The 21,899-nt window shown below is 35.2% G+C and overlaps 1 long non-coding RNA gene and 1 pseudogene across 1 annotated transcript; one reads left to right on the top strand and one right to left on the bottom strand.

Annotated features, from left to right (window-relative positions):
- Window positions 1–16,141: 16,141 nt before the first annotated feature.
- Window positions 16,142–20,382, bottom strand: LOC149543290 (DNA replication licensing factor MCM7-like; annotated as a pseudogene).
- Window positions 20,383–20,388: 6 nt separating this feature from the next.
- Window positions 20,389–20,922, top strand: LOC149543289 (uncharacterized). The gene is made up of 3 exons (XR_016355228.1): window positions 20,389–20,445; window positions 20,647–20,728; window positions 20,834–20,922. It is a non-coding gene; the product is annotated as an uncharacterized LOC149543289 (long non-coding RNA).
- Window positions 20,923–21,899: the final 977 nt, after the last annotated feature.

Raw genomic sequence — 21,899 nt, 5'->3', positions numbered from 1 at the left:
GATTAGATCTAGAGAAAATCTAATCTTGTCATAGATTCAAATATAACGAAATCCAATATTTTTCTAAAGTACAGCCTTGAGAAGACAAAATAGTACCATTAAATCACTCTAACCAAGTAGATGGATAGAACCAAAGATGGTGAAATTTTTTTCTTCATTCACTAGGCACACCATTCATTAGAATATTGTTGGAATCAATCATGAGGATCAAATTGTGCAAGAAACCCTATCTTTCTCATTTTTGGCTTAACAAATTAGCAAAGTAAAAAAGTCAACTAAATTTTACAACTAAGATGGGCCATGTGGGCCAATTATCTTATTTTCTTTTGCCACCCCAGCAAAGTCTCTATGTGGTTGACCATATCACTTTATCCACCTAAGTACCTACTTGGTACCCCTCAAAATAGCCAACCCCACATGTTTCTCAATCGTAAGATCAAAACCAAGAAAAATTCACTTTATGACCTTACAAAATCTGGCAACTTCATAAGATCTTACATCTTCACCCTTGGCCTTATGATCGTATGACATCCCCAATCCTACACTATCCTCCTTGTCTATTTTGGCATATCATTTTATCACTAACATTTCTTCTTGATGCTACAAATGAAGCTTTGTTGTAACATCACAGATGAACCCCTTAAGGCCTCCAACAACTTGAATGGAATAGAATCTTAATTCATTCTCTCTCTTCCCCAATCCTTTGATTCCCTGATCTTATGACTCCCTAATCTTACAACTCTAGTGTAATATTGGAAACCTTTGAAAATTGCCTTGCGATCTCCCAATCAGATCGTAGCATTATGAACCTTTTAACTTTCCCTCCTGATGCTATGCCATATCATAATGTTGAAGGATCCATGCTTCACATTATTAATATTACCATGACCCTTGCTATTATGATCTTACAATGGACCCCTTGTCATAGCATCTCATCTTCAAAATTTGGATTCCCCAATCTTATGACCACTATAACATCACAAGCCCCCACTTATCCTTGCATGATCTTATAAACTTTTGTAGCATTGTAGGCCCTTGACCTTTGGCTCTAGACCTCATGATATTATATTTCCATGGTATTAAATATTAAATGGGGAGTTTCCATTTATCTTTTAAATTCAAATGTGGTCATTTTGGCAGGAAGGCAAAATGACCAACAATTCTGGCAACTTGGGGGGATGCAAGCCTACTATGCATAGACCAGTGACTTAAAATATCCACTGGATTATAGAGTCATGAAAAATATGGATCCTATACATTATTAAACCCTAACCCTACCTCAATGACAAGAAAACACTAAAAATCCTACCTCTGACTATAAAACAAGAGCTCTGCAAGTGAAACTAGTAACCAAAACCCTCTGCAACCTCTGCAAAATGCATGTGCTCATGCACTTCTTGGAAAATGAGAAAAAACAACAAAAATATCCTAAATTATATACATGAAAAGCATTGACCTATTTGCAACTGATAACCACATAGGGACCACTCCATAATGCATCCCATTTTAATACTAGATCACCTTCTCTAAAGATTTTGACACTAGCCTTCCTATCAAAACCATTTTTTACCTATTGCTGATGTGTTTGTAGGGTTTGCATGGCCTATTTCCTTTTCTCTTCTAGTTCAATCAATTCTACTATTCTTACTATCATGGCATCATTTTCCATTAACTCCAACTGATGAGCTAGTTCGAGGGATGGAAACTCTAATGAAATTGGAAGCATGGCTTCCTTGCCATATACCAACATAAAGGGTGAATTTCCTATGGCCCTCTTAGGTGTTATTCTATCAGCCCATAGTGTTGTCCATAACTTTTGATACCAACATCTCTGATTGTCCTCTATAGTTATTTTCATAATCCTAATTAGGATTTTTTGGATGACTCAACCAATCCATTTCCTTGAGGGTAGTAGTTTGAGGATGTGCTCAAGTAGATATTATTAGGATAAACTATCCATACAAAAATATGAGATCCTAAAAATATTTTGCATTATCTAAAATAATGGTTGAAGGGTTACGAAATCTAGTCATGATTCCATCAAGGAATTCAATAATAGAAGATTCTATGGCATCCTTTAATGCTATTGCCTTTGTCCATCTGGTAAAGTAATCTATAGTAGCTAAAATCCACTTGTGACCAGAGCTAGAAGAAGGATTGATAGGGCCTACAAAATCCAATCCCCATTGAGCAAAAGGTTGGTCCACCTAAATGGGATGAAGAGGAAGAGTTGCAAGCTTTTTCTTACCAGAGAAGAAAGCACATTTTTCACACACACTTACATACTTATGAGAATCATGGAACAAGGATGGCCAATAGTAACCAACCCTTGTGATCTTCATTTTAGTTGTCCTCACTAAGAAGTGGCCACCATCACAACTGTCATGAAGCTCTTTGCTCATTCTTTTAGCTTGGTTTGTGTCAATGAATCTTAATAGGACTCCATTAACCATCAACTCTAACATAAGGAATTGATCGCAACCTACACTGTCTCCTTGTAGTTCTATCCAATCCTTGAGGGTATCCACTTCCTATCAAGAAGGTCATCATTTCATTCATCAAATTCTTTGGATTACCATTTCTTGCTTCTGGCTCATCTTGTCTTAAGAGCGCAACTTCCTCATGTGTCTCAAAAGAAGAGACCATTTGCTCATACAATCCCCTACCTCTCACAATTTTCGTGATCCTGGTATTAATTTCATATTCCATGACTTTTGTAATCCATCTAGTTCTCTTTTCATTCATATCTTTGTTACTCCTTTACACTTGCATGTGAAACCCAGAGCTAAACCTTGTTATAAAACAAAATATGTCTAAAATTTTTTAGAGCCCTTACAGTAGTAAGTACTTGTTTCTCTACATAGCTATATCTTTCTTCATAATCCTTAAGCCCCCTACTAAAGAAAGTAATTAGTTGCTCCAAATTCTTGTCATTTAGCTATGTTAGAATAGCTGATATACTTGATTCTTCTCCAAGGGAGTAATGGATGAAGTATCTATCAAATTTGGGATTGACAAGAGTGGGATTTGATGCAATTGATTTCTTAATATCTTCAAAACTAGCTTTCCCCTCACTATTCCATGTAAACACCATGTTCTTCTTCAACATAGCTGTGAGAGGCTTCACCATGGAGGCAAGGTTAGGGGTGAACCTTCTTATGAAGTTGATCCTACCAAGAAGGCTCTATAATCCATTCTTATGGCTAGGAAGTGGGAGAGAGAGAATTGATTCTACTCTCTTTGGATCTATTATCAACCCATCTCTTGACATAATATGTCTTAGAAGATTTCTTTGGTCAGTGGAAAACACACACTTCTTGGGATTTAGGGACACACCTTACTCTCTACATCTTTCAAATATCTATCTCAAATGATCAGAATGATCTACTGCATGTTTTGAGAAAATAGTTATATCATCAAGATACACTAGTACAAAATTTTATAGCACACCCTTGAGGGCCATCTCCATTGCCTTCTGAAATGTGGAAATTGCATTAGTTAGTCCAAATGGCATTTTATAATAAGCATAGGTACCTCATTTGGTAGTGAATGTTGTTTTACAACTATCAGACTCTTGGACTAGCACCTAATTTTAGCTTGAAAAATCATCTAAGAAAGAAAATATTTCTAAGCCACTAACCTTGAATAGAATTTGTTCCATAGAAGGAAGGGGATGATGATCTTTAAGAGAAGCTTTATTAAGATCCCTAAAATCTACACACAATCTGATTTCTCCATTCTTCTTTCTAGTAGAAACAAGATTGGCTACCCATGAAGAGTACTTAATAGGAAAAATCATATTGGCTTCTATAAGTTTGGATATTTTGTTTCTCATTAAACATTCAATCTTTGGGGTGACTGGCCTTTACTTTTTTCTAATAGGCTTAGTGTCATGGTTTAAATATATGGTATGCTGAAATAAATCTATGGTTTAAATCAATGTATGCCTTCCCCAAGTTAAGAGTCTTTCCATCAACAATAATGATAGGTGTGTAGTCATCTCTCTTTGCAGTCAAGTTTGGACCTCTCCCTTTTGCTTGGTCATTAGGGTTGAAAATACTCTCTAAGTTAATGAGACTCTTAGGAATTTTTTTGGAACTAATCTTGATGATTTGATCTCCATACTGGTCATGTAACTTAGACTAGTTTCTCTATCTTTTCAACTTCAAGGTTCTTTGGCACATCATAAGATGCACCCACTACTGCAATTTAGTAGCATATCTATTCTCTTTTCTAGGGATGTTTTGAATATTAAATGCATTGAAAATTTCAAGAAAATTCCATACTCTATGTTTATAAGACTTGAGCAAACCATTCTTGGTGATATTTTGATTTCTCACTTGATTAACCACCAATTCACTATCTCCATATACACTTATGGCTTGAATTCCTCTTTTCTAAGCAAGTAGGAGACCTTGGATTAGGGACTCATACTTGGCCACATTATTGGTACAACTGAATTGGAGCCTAAAAGAGAAGTAGTGCCTTTCTAGTGCAGGAGAAATAAACATCACACCAGCCCCTAATCCATTCTTATTTCTTGATCCATCAAAGTACATGCTCCATATCCAACTCACATCTTCTTTGGTTTTCATAAGTTTAGTGACAAGAGCATCCTTTTTTGAAACACAATATGTACCAAGACCTGTCTCAAGGGTTTCTGATATGGGATCAAATTGATATGCATTAGCCCACTCATCTAAGAAAAAATTAGGTATCTCTGCTAGAGAAGTAGTAGGCTCATTCAATATGTCATTCTCATCCATTTCTAGGATAGTGCAATTCATATTGATGAGATCAAGGGTACAAGGTTCAATATGATGGAGGGCTAGAGGCTCAACTTTGATTGAAGCCTTGGTCCCATATCTTGTTCTTAAAAACATATATGACCAATGAGAAGATATGTAACCACCTATTTGGGTAGTGAAGGCTCTTGAAAGAAAAATGGTGAAGTGTGGCTTGAATCTAGCAATTGATATATCTTGGACTATAGTACAACCAAGGCATGCATGTAGGACCATTTCCACATTCCAAAGGATCCCTATAGTCTTGACAGTACTACCATCCAATTGTAATATTTCCAAAGCATCAACAACACACTTAGGCATCATTGAACTACTAGCCCCTGAATCAATTGTGGACTAGTTTATCCCCTATAATACGATAAACATAAAATAAAGGAGGTCCAACCTTTTTACTTGTTTCTACCTCCTTTGATGGTTGTACTAGGCTTGTGGCACTTTCCATTCTAGGTGGTCGATCCTTTGGTTCAATACTTTCCAACTCTTGCTATAGAATCCTCCTTTGCATGGGTATAGTGGTAACAACATCCCACATGGAAATATTCACATTTGTCATCTTCATCTGATCTACTACATTGAATTATGCATGTGTAGACAGTTGAGATGGAACAACTTGTGGACTAGTCATATCTCCTCTAGAATTACTCTATTTTTGCTGTAGAGGAGGATTGGCTTGATCATCTGCTATTTGTATATGAGGCACTATATTTGACATTAAAGCTTAATTAGGAGGAGGAGAGGAAGCATCTTTATTAGCTCTTCTTTTTCTCCTAGTGTTGTGAGCAATGGATTCCTAGTTTACATTACAGTGTTCCTCCACCTGATGATTCATAAAGGAGAAATCACCCTATCTTTGCATATATGAGGCATCTTATTGGACAAACTACCAACATTCCCCTTTGGGATTCATGACATGGCTTAACTATCTCCTATGTTTTATAAGTCTAGTGGTTGTATCGAGCATTAACAGGTTGATCCTTTGGTGCAACTTCAACTCTAGCTTATAACAAGTGGTATCAGAGCTTGGTCATAGGTTCAAATCCCTTTGAGTAACGCTAAGGGGGGAATTGTTGGACTAATCACTAGCCTTCCCCTTTGGGATTTGTGACATGGCTTAACTATCTCCTATGTTATATAAGTCTAGTGGTTGTATTAGGAATTAACAAGTCAATCTTTTGGTGCAACAACAACTCTAGCTTGTAACACATCTTTGGATTGGTCCTCCTTGTATGATTGTCCTACTGTAGGCTCTTGAATGGTCAAAGCCAAATAAGATTCAACCTTCTAACACATGCAATAGGCATAAGAGTAGTTATAGGTAGGGTATTTTTTAGTGGCAAATATTTGTAATTTTGCAAATTTTAGAAATTTTTTGCTAGTAATTTGGCTAATAATTTAAGATTTAATGCAAACTAAATTGCCACATTTTTATTAAATTTGGTTCTAAAATATTTAAAATCACTCAATAATTTATTTTATTAAAAAATTTAAACTCAAATATTCACCACAATATTCAATACATGATTAGATTTGATTGACCTAAATATTATATATTATCAAAGAAATTAAAATTAATTCACCAATAATTATCATAATTATTAGTTACTTTAGTGATATATCATATATTACCAATATTTACTTTTCACTATTGATTTAAAATATAATGTAATTATCCTCATAATTTCCATGAGATAAAACATGTTCAATTTTGATTTATAATATTCCATTACGATTAGCAAACTGCATGTTATTATTGAGATTTGCCAATATTTTCTACTAAAAAATCATGATTCCAAAATAATCACAATGTGAATGTCATGTCCCCTTTTCAAATAATTAAAAAAAATAATCTTTGCTAAGGCAGGCAGGCCCAAAAAGGTGAAGTTTCAAAAAAAGGGGATAATCTTTGGAAGCTAATGGACTAATAAATGAAAATTATTATTAAAATATGTTTTATTAACCCCTATTGGACGTGAGTTAGGGTTATGCCCTCTTTTAAGGGGTTTGGAGGCATTTTGGGCTGATTCCAGAACTTGATTTTTGCGCATTGCTTTGTTGTTCTTCAGAGGCTGCCAAACCCGTGGAGAAGGAGACCCAAGAATGGGAGTTTTAAGGTTTCCAAGAAGGCTAAGGATGGGATTTTGAAGCCATTCCATGTGCATGCTTATGCAGAGTTTGCCTTTGTGCTGAACAGTGCAGATTTGTGGATTTTCGGGTGTGTTTTTTGTAAGAGTTTGGTGTTTCCAGTTGAGTATTTCATATCAGTTTGGGTTGCTGTTGTATTTTAGACTTTTAGATGTTAAAATAGAGCTGAATATATTTATTTGGTCATGATTATACTTCTGTGATAGATTATCAGTGCTTTTGTGGTGTTTCCAACTATTTTGTGTTATTTTTGGGAGCTCGATGAGCATTGTTTTTGTCCTCCATTTGGGAGCTATTGTGTAAATGTTATACAGATCTGAAAATGTCATTTTTTAGGCTATTATTCTGCTAAAATTTCTATTAAAATTTCCACTTTCAAATTTATTAATAATACGTGAAGCTGTGAAGTTTTTGGCACTATTTCTGGCATACCCGATTTGGGGTTTATTGAGAAATTGGTGGATCTTTGAAATATTGGTTGTTTGATCTTAAAGATCTGATTAGAGGCTTGAAATTTCATATAAAATTAGAAAAGGGACATTTCAGTAAATAATATTTAAAATGCAAAAATTGAGAGATTTGCCAATAATTTTTATTTTATTTTTTGAAATAATGAAAGATTTTCCAATAATTTATATCTGTTTTTGGAGGGGGGTTTCTTAAAGTTTACCCTGGTTACAGAAGGGACAAAAATCTTGATCTTGGGTGATATTGTTTTGAGGGACTATGGCCCTACTTTGGTTTACATTTGAGGTTGAAGTATGACTATTCTGCCTACTCTAATAAAAAGAATTGTTCCCATAATTATGATTTGGAGGCCTACCATTGTTCAGAGTTTGATATTGCAATTGATGAGCCTTACTACGATGAGCTTGTTACCTTTCCAAAATCACAACTTTGTTGTCCACCTTTTGCATCATAGAGAAGCTATCTTCCAATTTCTTCTCTTGGCCTTGCAATCTTTTATCTATGTTCAACATCATAGATTGCATCATCTCCTTTATTTCATCTATTCCACTTGAAGATGTGGAAGCTTGAGGGACTAGAGCAAGGGACTATGATGTGGAAGTTATAGGAATAGGGGCCATTTCTAGTTGGTGATTTGGGAGATCAAGGAAGAAGGGCATAGGAGGCCTTTGGTCTAATTTTCCTCCTTGTATCAATATGTTTTATGCCTTATTGCAATTTCATAAGCATTAGGAAAAGTCTCCCCTTGTATGGTTTGGATTATGGTGGCAATATCACTATTAAAAGCTTTGAGGTAATGTAAGAAGGCATTAATAGGGGTAGGCTTCACTGAAGTAGGTATTCTATCCTATGTTTTCTAAAATCTATAATTGAAATTGATGATACATTAATGGGGGCCTCTTTTTATACTAGTTAATTGTTCTAAAAGTGACAAATAGTCACTTTTTTCCTCAAACTATTTACATAGTCATGCTCCTAATCCATCCCAATATGTTATAGAACCATGTGATAGACTTTTGTACCATTTTAGGGCTTTTCCTTTTAAAGATGAAGCTAGGAGTCTAACAACCACATCATCTTCTATAATACCATGGATATTACAAACATTTGCAACCTCTTGGATATGTTCCAAGGGAGAGATAGAAGTTTCACCAGTAAATTTAGGTATACTTTTAAGCATAGCTACTGGTATGTCATGTCTTTGGGCCAATAAAAGAGGACTTCCACCATTAAAGGTGGCAAAAGCATGAGCTCTAGGTTGTGCCATACAGAACAATGGTCTATTTATATGAGCAGATGACAACCTAGGCTAATATCTAACAATAGGAGGTGTAGAGATGGATCTTGTAGGTGTATTTGTTACTATTGCACTCCTAACTAGTGATAAAGATACTCTAGTATTTCTTCTTCTAGGATTTGAAAATGAAAGCTCCTAGTGCTGAAATTTACCTCTAGAAGATGCCCTTGTTTCAACCTTGGGCATGAATCACTATAACTCAGTCTAAGCTAGATGTGAAGGGTGTAGAGTTGCCAAGTGCTTTGTGGGATGTGCCTCTTGAAGGTCTACAACACTAAGAGTAGCACTATCTTCTTAGCATTAATCTTGAAATCTTCCTTTTGACACTAGTAGACTTGAAATTTTCTAAATAATGTCCCACTAGGCATGCCAAAAATTGTTGTCACAAAAGTTTGCATCCTTGTCCAAAGTTTTTACCTAAGGAAAACCTTGTTAAACATGAAAACAACCTTCAAGCTGTGGGACTTGAACTATGGGATTGAGTCTCTAGAGAAGGCTAGATTCCTTTACTATCGGGGTGCACCTAGCTACACTTGGAAAGGAAAAGGGAGAAGTAATATATAGAAAACAACTCTACCTACTTCAAACCTAAGGGGGTGATGCACCAAAATAGAATGTTCAGACTAATCTCTATCGATATATGCACTTTTGAACCATTATGACACCAAAATATATACACATCTAGACCTATTTTAATCTAACAATCACATGTCAATCAGAAAACTAAAATAAATGAAACAAGGAAGATGAGAATTCACTTATATATCATTCATAGGCCAAAAGGAGATATAGTCATGCAAGATTTTAGATATCCACAATACACTAATGAGAGACAAACAGGTCTTGCACAATACATCAATGGCTAGAGGAGATAAGGTAGAATTTCATGTAAGTTCAGAGGCAAAGGGAATTTATAATGAACTTGTAGAACAATATCAGAGAAAACAAAGAAGAGTTAACCCTATCAAAATTTACAAAAATTGTGTTTATAGCTCAGGCATAACTGACATATTTTTATCCTAAACCAAACTCAACAACTACCATTTAAGATTATAGAGAACAATCATGCAGATCTGGAGAAAATTAAATTTTGGCACTGATTCAAATACAAGGAAATCCAATATTTTGCCAAAATAGAGCCTTAATAAGATAGAACAATTCCATTAACTCACTCTAACAAAGTAGATGGATAGAATCAGAGATGATGGAATGTTTTCCTTTATTCACTAGGCACAACATTCATTGGAATGTGGTTGGAATTGATCATGAGGATTGAATCATGCAAGAAACCCTATCTTTCTGACTTCTACCTTGAAAAATCAACAAAGTAAAAAATTCAACTAAATTCTACAACCAAGATGGCCCACTTGGGCCAATAATATTATTTCCTTTTGCCACCTCAGCAATGTCTCTGCATGTTTGAACATATCATTTTATCCACCTTAGCACCTACCTAGTACCCATTGGAATAGTTGACCCCATATGTTTCTCAAATATAAGATCAGTGCCAAGAAAAATTCCCTTTACAACCTTATGAAATTTGACTTCATAAGATCTTACATCTTCACCCTTGGCCTTACGATCCTATGACATCCTCGATCCTATGATATCCTCTTTGGTTATTCTAGCATATTATCCTATCACTAACATTTCACCTTCCATATGCTATGGCTAAAGATTTTTCATAACATTAAAGATGAACCCCTAAGGCCTCTAACCACTCAACTGGTGTAGAATCTTAAGTCTTTCTCTCTCTTCTCCTGATCCTTCGATTCCTTAATCTTAGGACTCCCTAATCTTATGACTCTGGCATAACATCAAAAACCTTTGAAAATTGCCCCGTGATCTCCCAATCACATCATAACATCATAAAACTTTTAACTTTCCCTCCCAACACTACACTGTATCATAATATCAGAGGAATTTTGCTTCACTTTACTGATATTATGATGACCCTTGCTATTATGATCTTATGATGGACCCCTTGTCATAGCATCTCATCTTCATAATTTGGACTCCTCGATCTTACGACTGTAGACAACTAAAAATCCCTTAGAAAATAAAGTATTTTTATTTTCTGAAAAGTCCCTAATGACATCATCATTTATTAATTAATTAATTATTTAATTAATTTATTTATTTTTATGCCATTAAATCCCTTTATCTTAATTTAAAATATTTAATTAAGGAATCCCTCCCAAAAATGTTTAAATCTTATTTAAACATTATTTCCTTATTTATTAATTATTTAATTAATAAATTGACCAAAAATTCCTAAATAAATTATTTATTTATTTTTTGCCCAAAACTTGGCCAATTTCCTTAAGACCACTAACCTCTTCCAAAATCTTCTAATCCTTCTTTAATTTCAATTAAAGGCTAATCCCATCATTTCCTACCCCTAATCTTGACTCAAAATATTTAATTAAGATTAAATATTAACCCTCATGTTTATTAAAAATATTTTAATAAATATCTCCTCAACCCAAACCCTTGAAATAAATAAAATTTTATTTATTTTCTGAAAAACCTTTTTTATCCTCATCCTAGGAAGTTCTAGACTCTTCTAGAAAGTCTTCATCCTCATCCAAAGCCTAGACTCTTCTAGAAGATGTCAATCCTTATCTTTGACCCTAATCCTAATCCCCCCCCCCTAACCTTGTCACATTCCCTAAACATGGGTTAAGACTTGCTAACCCAAGCCAAAGCCAACAAATATCTCCTCCTTCACCCACACTCATTAAATATCATCCACTTGCCCATCTCTAACAAGCCTAATCTAATATTAACCCAAGCCTAATCCAAGCCTTAATCATTTGCACATTCCTAAATCAAGCTTAAGACTTTCTTAATCCTACCCAAGTCAAAATATCTCAACTCTCTCACAAATATCCCAACCATAAAACTTTATGAAGCCCACAAAGCCATAAATGACTCTTACAAGCCCATTCATTGCTCTTACAAGCCATTATGAGGGTATTTATGAACTTTGAGCCTCCTTTGTTGACCCCTCAATCCCTCTTGCTCTAACCAATGACCCTATGACATGTTTCACTCTCTGATTGGATGTAAGGAAGCATAATCCATGTGTTCTCCTCTCATTCAATCTAAACCTTCCATAAGCTTTCTCCCATCCTTGCATCCTAGCCCTTGATCCCTCAAGCCCTTTGCCTATTTAAGGAATCCTCTCCCAAGCCATTTTAACACAATCTAGAAAGTAAAGCCATAATGCCATTTTGAGAAGCCATGTTTACATCAAATCTATTCACCAAAATCTATCAAAAATCCTCCATTGAAGCCCATTTGAGCATACATACATAATCAAGCCATCTTAGCTATTAGACACACCTCTACATCAAGTGATCATCCTCATTGAAAGAGCCTATCCATGGCTCATATTCTCATTTGAGGACTTCACTTTGTCTCTCATGAAGTTATGTTAAATTAGTATGCAAATGCTTTTTGATTGTTTTAATTTAGTGTTTCTAACATACTAAAGTAGCATATACATTTTGGCACGCCTGGTGGGACCTCGCATAGGTCATCTTCATTAGCTTTTTTTGGTCAAGTTTTTTTATGTCATTTGCTAATTTTGGCTAATTTTTCTTTTTTTTGTGATTGGTAGGATTGTATAAATTGGTTTTGCAGGTCAACATGAGCATGAAGAAGATAAAGGAACTCATAGTCTATCTCATAGTGTTTGCAGATTTTTCAAGCTTATAGGTGGATGGAGCACTTGGAATTCTTCTTCCTCTTCTTGTCTATATTCTTCTTCTATTTTGTCTACTTCTTCTTCTTCTTCTTGAGGGATCTTGGCCTTTTCTTTTTAAAGAAGCAAAATCATACACACTTTTTTTTTAAGTGCTTAAAATGAACCCCCAAATTATACTTAAATCCATTAAAAACTAAAAATTTGCAAAAAAAAAAAAAAAATCTTTTAACAAGTGAAACTAAACCAATCCAATCATTTGCATCCTTGCAACATCGAGGTTTTAGATGCATTCATGCAAAGTTAGGAACACTTCATTTTTGGGAATCTTCAAGTTTCCATTTCAAAAGGTTCAAAATCAACACTAAATGCACACTAAAATCTAAATCAAACTCAAAACATCAATCAAGGATAAAATGAACCTCATTTGCAAATATTTTAAAGTTCTTTTAAAAATATCATGAAAACTAAGAGTCCTAAATGGTTTCCAAAATTGTCCTCAAAGCTTTGTTATTTGTTCCAAACAAATGTCTTGTTGCAAAATCTTGAATGTTTCCCAGATTTTTCATGCATCAAAACAATCTAGGAATATCATTTTTTAAGGCTTAAAATATGCAAACTAGAAGACAAAATCTTGAATGAAAACCAAAGTCCAAAGAGTCATTTTCACCTTTGAGTCCAAAATAATCTTGAATGATCTAAGGTTAAAACAAAGCACTTCAAAGTTCTGAAAACAACACGCAAAATCTCAATCTTGAATGCTCAAAGGAAAAAAACTTGAATGTTTAATCACTTGTCTTTGAATGCATGTTGCTAAAATCACTCTTGAGTACCATGGATTAAAATCAAGTTTTTTTTTTTTTTTTATGAATGCATAATTAAAACAACAAATCCAATCTTGAATGCCATAGATCAAATAATCATCTTTTGGGGCATAAAAAGAATCCACATTTTAGAAACTTTCTAAGTTATAAAAACAAATAAAGACACTTTGAGTGAATTTTTTGTTGGACTCACCCTCTTTAATCACCCATCATTCTAACCATTGGTTGCACTATTAGTGCCATATATGGGGATGGGTCTACCTAAGAAGGTGTTAAGTGATCCACAAAAATCAAATTCCACTCACTTGAGTTTTTATTGGTTTTTCTAAAATAGAAAATTTCTTGAATGTGCATTAGTCTCGCTAACACTTCATTTGGGCATAAAAATTGAACAAATCTTGAAGTGGAGGGCCTCTAGGTGCACGCTTGAAATTGAGCTTTACACACATCTTTATTTTGGCCTTAAAATGAACAAACACCAACTCTTGAATGCCTTAAAGAAAATTAATTGATACTTGACGTGGAGGGCCTCCGAGCGTGCGGGTTTACTTTCTTGTTGACCCTAACTCTTCTTGGTGTATTCATTCTTTGATCACTTCTCTTTTGTTGGCACATTTCAAATTGGAATTGAACATTTGCATCTTAAATCATGTGTGTTTTCAAAAAGTCTAGATCAAAAAACTTAAGTTTCAGTTGGAAAATAACTCTATCTTTTAGCCCAAGATCATCCAAGTCTTCTCTCCCCTTGTCGTCTTTTGAGGCCATCTTGGGTGCATAAGATTAGGATCCAAAATCTTGTTTAATTTTTAGGAGGCCTACTTGGGAATTTCATCACCCCTTGGGATGACCTCAACTCCAGCGTTCTGACGGAGTATAAAGATTGGGAGGTGAATCCAAAGACACCTCTCTTGGGATCAAAATTCTATCACTCGGGCTAAGCCTCAAGGAACTTTATACCCTTGAGAAGTGAAAGAGGAGAAGTGGGTTACCACTCCTCTCGGCTATGTGACATTGTTTTGGTTTCATCTATGGATTTGGGCCTCACATACCTTGCATATATCAAGGACTCCCTAGCTAAACCAAATTTTATCCTTATAGAAAGCTTCCTAGGATGTTGGTGTGTTTGATGTGCTTGCTCCAAAAAAATTTTTGATTGTTTGTTCATAACTTTTGAATGAATGTTTGCCAACTTTGGTCAAAGTCCCAGAAAAGCAAAAATCTCCCAGCTCAAGGCATACTTAGCATAGTCACTGCCTCATTAGAAAATCATCCAAGCTCCCTTGTCGCAACCAAATCTATCTAGGTTTTTGCTTTAGAACAATCCCAAATCCAAAGTCCATCCAAATCATCCCCGTAGCCAGCTAGCAACCCAATCCAAAATCACCCAAGTCTTTAAGGAATTGTTGTTACTCTGCTAGAGTTTTCTATCCAATCAATCTATCCAAATCCCTCAATCTCCCCAAGGTTATCCCTTTGACAAAGCTTTGTCTAGGGTAATCTAGCCTTGTCACTTGTCATCCCTCGTCACCTTAAGCTAAAGGTTGGGATCTACAAGTGGTCAATCTTGTGTCATGCCCATAGGATCATTTGTCTATCCTCAAGTTGACACCAAAAGCCACCAATCGTGCACATAGAAAAGCAAAACTCTCACTTTTTGACAGCATACTCTTGAAGTCTTCCATCCACAGGAAAGCCAAAAATCTCCAACCAATCCTCCTTAGGTCTGTCATGCAGCTTTGACTCTCCCTAGGAAATCTTTCATCAGCCAATCCAAAATCTATGCTTAATCCAAATCCAACCATGAGCTTCCATGTTCATCCATATGCAAGACTGCATCCCCATCCAACTCATCATCAAAACATGAAATCCCAACCCTATCATGATGAGTTTGGTCGCATTGTCCTTTCTCCTGCTACATCCTATTCCAATGATGATGAAAATCTTGTTGACTGTCACTAATACATTAGACCTCAATTTGCGACGGCAAGAAAAGGTAATGTGTTTTTGGCTTTTTTTTTTCAATTTTATCTTGATTCCATCGTAATTGCGATGACAGGCGTCGCAATTGCGATGCCAGCGGGATATATAAGAGGAAAAAAAAAGCAAAAAACCCGCATTTGCATGAAATCGTGCGACAGAGGGTTCTTGTGAAAGGAAAGGCGCGCGCAGGGGAGATCACTTCGGCAGCATTGAGAGGGCTAGGGCATTGAAAATTCATGCATATACATGGAAAATGTAAGTAGCAAAGGTAAAGCTCCTCAAAACATTAAAAATTCATGCATATACACATTCTTTCTATTTGTTCCTATTTCCTGCAACCAATAGAGACCTTTATGAAAACTATCACTTATTTTTAGTGACTCATCTTTTTCTACGACAAATGCATTTATCCTCCTTCGTATGCATAGAGCTTACCTTCATACAACTAGATTCAATATGATGTTATAATAATGGTACAGTCAAAGATCTTAGATGCGTAATAATCATCAAGGATATTTGACCTATTAATATATTTTATGGAACTGTTGAAATCTTTCGAAAATCAATATAATTTAGCAACATACACAATGAAAGTTAGAATATGAAGATAATGGTAGAAAATTGCAAGAATGAGCTAGAGATGAATAGATACGGGAAGACCAAAAAATTTGGATAGGTGGACAACTTGTATAAGCTCACTCTTTCAATTTTCTTTCATAATCTTCTTGTCTTGGAAAAATTTCATGATGTACAAACCCAAACATCAACTTATTTAAGTATATGAACATAAATTTAAAAAAAATGTCATCTTAGAGACTGTAAATGGTTACACAAATGTACTATTTATTAGAATCTTAGTACCATTGAGATTCGAAGAATGCTTAAAAGTGATATGGTTACACAAATGTACTATTTATTAGAATCTTAGTACCATTGAAATTCGAAGAATGCTTAAAAGTGTTCTTGTTGTGGTGTAATAATGTGGTGCATCACTCTGTGCTTCCTCTTGCCTCATGGCAGCATATGCACTGGCAATGTACTCTGTTAAATCTTTGGGTATAGAAGGCACCGTTCTTCTTGCAGCTGCTATATATGCCCTGGTGAAAATAACTCGTGAGAATGTAATTAATGCAGTCAAAATTATAGTATGTAAGTTGAAGAATTAGAATCTAAGGATCAGTCAATTACTCACCTCAGTATGGATGAATCAAGAGGAGAAAAACCCAAAGGAGGTGGCTTGCACTTTTGGTGCACATATAAGACGTGTCTAGCCATTTCCAAATCACTATCCATGTCAGCTTTGTCAAGTATCAGCCACATTAAGTCAAAACAGGAAAGCAGTGCCGGAGGAAGATTGATATTTTTTGCAGGAGTTCTCCGGAGATCATACCGACCCCTGTCGCAGTTACAAGTGTTAGATCACAAGAAACAAAATTGAAGCAATCAAAAGGGGAAAAAATGTAACAAATTTGTCACTCAATATGCTGCTAATTTGGAAATGGTATGAAATGTATTTAGCAGTTCAAATTAATAATCCCTCATTCTTATAGAATTTGAGCATAAATACCCTTCACACTGGCCTGAAGGTTTCAAGAATCTAAGATTTAACAATTCATTTTGACATTAAACTAGATTAGAGATCAATGATTCAATTCATACCAGGCAGGATTAGCAGCAGCTAGAACTGCAGTTCTTGCATTTAAAGAGGTTGTTGTGCCTGCCTTTGCAATACTCACAGTTTGCTGCTCGATCACTTCATGAATAGCAGTACGATCTGTCTCATCCATTTTGTCAAATTCATCAATAACACATATACCCATATCTGCAAGAACCTGATTCATCCCACAAAAAATTGAAATGTTACTTCAGCAGCTCTATATGTACCAAATACAGATATTAGCTACGCCTTCCACGATCAACCTTACAAAACATTTGACTAACATCCCAACCCACAATTACAATGCCATTAACAGGTCAATACATTGAATTACTCATACCAAGGCACCACCCTCAAGAACCATCTCATTTGTAACTAGGTCCCTTTGAACAATAGTTGTGAGACCTACACCGCTACTTCCTCGCCCAATGGTGTAAACTCAAGGAGGTGCCACACTGACCATGTGTTTCAACAGTTGAATTTTTGCTACTCCAGGATCTCCCATCAAGAAGACATGCAAATCGCCCCTAATCTATGAATTCAATGAAAATTAGCTATACAATTCCTTGATTAGAAACAATTGGAATTGATGTGAGTCAGTAGATATTTGGCTCTAGCTACAACCAGTTGTACTATTAAGGTCACACCTACTGCATCAAAAACAAGGGTAACTTATCTAGCCAAGAATACATGAAATATAATAGAAATCCATCAGTTGTAATAATGAATAGTTCATAATCTTGACTTATAGGGATGCTACCATTTGAAATTCATCAATCATACCTTCATACCATCCTTCAATTTCTTAGTGGGAGCACCCACAAGTAGAAGCAATAGAGCTTTCTTAACATCCTCATGACCAAATATTTTTGGAGCCAAAGAACATGCAAGCTTGTTGTAAATGTCCCCATCTTCAGCTAGCCTTTCGATTTGTTCTTGTTCATCACCTTGCAGAACATACCTAGAGTGCAAAGGAATAAACAATATTTAAAAAAAAAAGGTAAATCGGTAAGATATAACACAAGATTATAGTTACATAAATCACAGAAGCTTATTACCACTTAATATCTACCAAAATGTTCCAATGAAAGGCCATGTGACTATTGACTTGTGTGCTCAGCAGCAATTCACAGGCTCCATCTTATGAAAAAAAGTACAATTATAGTTCTTGGAATCATAGACCTAGTCCAAATACAGATTGATTGCTTATGCAAGTACTAAATCTCAATGGTTTGGCAAATGTGTTTGGTTAAATTGAAAAAAGATTTTTATAGAGATGGAATTGATAGTGAGATTCAAAGGTTTTTGGCCAGGCCTTGGTGAACTAAACAAATAGATATTGGAGTTGGAGCTCCTTTCTAGAAGGAGATATGCAACTTTACCCTTGGACATGAGAGATTTTTGAGGTGGATATGTGAGACGGGAAGAAATTTGTGTGTGAGCATCAATGGAGCTAAGAGGATAAGCATCGATTATTGTTGAATCCTTGGTACCCACCTTTTAACCTTCTCACTGAATCCTTCGACAAGATATCTGGTTAGACTTCTAACTCACTCCCTGCAATACTAGTTTATCTTGCTCTTTTGAGGCTTTTTGGCATCTAACACCTTGGCTAGATTTTTAGACATGGACAAAGACTCTTTAGGCATCCTTCATACCATTTATGCTTGCATTATGGTTGAGATGGATATGGCAAAAGCTCATCCAACAGATCCATATTTGAAAATTGCAAAAGGCATTTAGGTGCAACTGCTGGATTATGACGAAATAGCATAAAATGTTTTCAAACAGAGCATGTGGCTACAGATTGTGCCAGGAAGATAAAACAAAAACAAGCAACTTCATAGAGGAAGGCTTTCCCTCATCTTTATTTGGTGGGGAAAAAAAAATAGTTACTGAAATGCCTAAGAAGCTTGAGTGCAAGGAAGTAGTTGAAGAGCAACAAGACATGGATCACAAACCCACAATGGTCTCGGTAGGGGCAGAGACATTTTTAAAAGTGTCAAACCCAATTGTTCTTCAATAGTAGAGCATAAAGATAAACAGAGCATGGATGAGGAGATGTTTTACATGGGCAAACCTAAGAAGCGGTTGCAGGGTGTAGAAGGGCAGGAGGAAGAAAAGTGGGGACAAGAAAGGACAGGAGAATTGAGGAAGAAGGAACTTTTAATATGCTTCCATTTACAAGATAGCGAAGGAGTTAATCAAACTGATTTGTTGACCTGTTACAATATGATGATGTTGGTTCTTGTTAATTTACTCCAATTATTTAAGGCTATTTAGATAACTTGTGTGGCAAATTTAACTGGAGACATGTCCCTCCATAACATACTGATTCTACCCAATTTGTGATTTTTGATATTTTCTTCACTGATAATAAAGAGTTACTCTAGAATCATGCTGGCTACTCATACTGGATAATGATGTTTGGTCATTTTTTCAAATTGCAGCAATGGGCAAAACTAGTCCCTGATTGAGATTTATCAAAATAACAAGCTCATTATGAAAAGTTGAGATCTGTCAGAACCAGTCTCATATCAAGTTTGAGACTTTTCAATGTCACGAGCTTATTATCAAAATTTGGATCAAGTTTGAGACTTTTCAATGTCATGAGCTTATTATCAAAATTTGCAACATGAGAAAACAATAAGATCAATATCTAAGTTTGAACCCTATCAAGACAACTGAATTAGTCCATGCAAGTTTAAGCTGCCATACTAATAGACCTATTAGCCTTCAAATCAGCAAGAAAATGTTCCCACCAAAATACCAGGCCACCAAAATACCAGGCCAAGAGAAGATTAAGTAATTCAAAAATACTGCTTAATGTCATTATAGTTGATGTTAATGTGTCAATAACCAAGGTTAGCTCATATACAAGCCTTGTAAACAATTTTTTAGTTATTAATGAATATAGTATTTAAACCATCCTGCTGCCTAAAAATGTAATCACTTTTTCTATTAGGAATGATTTTGACATTTGATCGAATCTATTTTTACTATTCCCCTATTGGTCCTAGCATAAAGTGTGATATAGCTTCACTGATGGTATTTCTTATATGAAATAAGGATCATGTCTGGAAAAATAGAAGTCCTTACAAAACAAGAAAGAGAAAATTTAATGACATACAAAAAGCTAAAACTCACTCCTCGTATCTTTTCTTGAAATGACTAATTGACATCGTTTCCAGGTATGTATCAGCCACCAAACCTGCTCACATGGCTCAAAAGCCTATGTAAGGCATAGGAAGAAATATTCCAGAGATCTCCACAAGATCACCTGGCCCAATCTGGTCAAAATAAAATCTAGTTGTGGAAAAATTATATATATGTTATCAACTTGACTTTTCTATTAAAGGCTCTCATGCTGAATTGAAAGCCAGGTAAAGAAAAAGATATTATACACTATTTTGTTGGTACCCTATGCAGCACAACAAAATTGTTCTTACTATAAGAAAATTTTCTTTTCTTTTGTTTCATTGCAGATCTTCTACTTGCATGGAGGCCTCTCCCCATCATTGGACACACTTGATAACATTCGAGCTTTGGATCGCATACAGGAAGTGCATCTGTACACATAAGTATAAACTTCTTCTTTTCCCGCAACACATATAACAACAATTTTAAGTGCTTGCAAGGTATATACTTATGAATAAATATTACATCCTGATTTAAATGTATGAAAACAATGATCATTCCTTTTAAGCTTCATTCATCTCGAGGTGCAATTCACAAACTCAAGAATAGTGGCTTTTGTTCTTCAGGATACCTTTAGGGGAAGAGTATGTGAATGCCCCCTCGTGTTTGGAGTCCAGTTTAGAGGAGATGGCTATTTACACTGCTAAGGTTTGTTGAATCTAATTCTGAATAACATTGCTTGCTATTGTTGAATCTAATCTAATTTATATTTTAACTAGACTTGTAGCTTAAATGTTTTGAAATTTTTGTTAGGCCTTGTAGTTTGTATAATTTGATTGCTGGAGAGCTTCTACAGCTAAGCAAGAAGGCCGTTGCACAAGTTATAGTTGTGCGCTTGGGTATGAAAATTGTTTTTTTTTTATTCTAATGTATATTTTAACTAGACTTTTAGCTTATATGTTTTGAAATTTCTTTTAGTGGCTTAATGTTGTAAGGTCTCTTGAAATAAGACCTTCAGGCAGTTGGTCAAAGTTTTACAAATAATCTTAGGAATAAAGTCAAAGAAAGTATTTTTAAAATATTAAAGTATTTAGCTAGGTCTAAGAAGATTTGTGTACTTTCGACAGTTTTGCTTAGTTTTTGAAAGTTGTAGTAGACCGAAGTTTTCATAGCCCGATTTTTGCTTCCTGTAAAGAATGATCATGTCAGATAATATAAGTGAAGAACAAAATAGGGAGACAATCGCTAGATTGTGGTCTAACTTGAAAAGAAAAGGTGATGGAAAATGTTATTGTCCTTGCAATATTTGTAAGGGCTTAAACCGTAGAAGACTGCTAATCAAAATAGTTAAGAGACATTGTAGGGAGAATGGTCACATTGAAGGGGGGCATGACTATCATCCACCGGTAACTCGTTCATTATATCATTTTAGTAATTTATATACATATGAAATCACTTGATGATGAGTTGATGATCATGGTTTATTTATGTTAATCAATTTTATATAGGTTGATCTTACTAGGGAAGTACATGATATGAACCACAACAATCCGAAGAATATGGTTTTTGAAGTGGAGGAACATGGAGGTGCAAATATCCAAGGTGAAGATAATGATCCCATGGAAGATGACGATCATGCGCTAGAAAACACAATTGAAGAGGATGGTATAAATACATTGATCCATGACACATCTAGTCCAAGCGTATCTGATCATGATGATGATGATAGCCTCGATGTACCTCTACTTCAGAAGGCATACGAGCCCTTATACAAAGACTCCCAAACAACTCTTCTCTCTGCTATATTGTTGTTGTTGAACTTGAAGGTTATGAATGGTTTATCCAACATAGCAATGTCACGTATGTTAAGGTATGTCAT

Source organism: Cupressus sempervirens, chromosome 8 (genome assembly GCF_028749045.1).
Source record: "Cupressus sempervirens isolate cs-2001-9-10 chromosome 8, ASM2874904v1, whole genome shotgun sequence".
NCBI classification, from domain to species: Eukaryota; Viridiplantae; Streptophyta; class Pinopsida; order Cupressales; family Cupressaceae; genus Cupressus; species Cupressus sempervirens.
The sequence above is the reverse complement of the archived record's forward strand: the minus strand, read 5'-3'. Positions and strand labels throughout refer to the sequence as shown.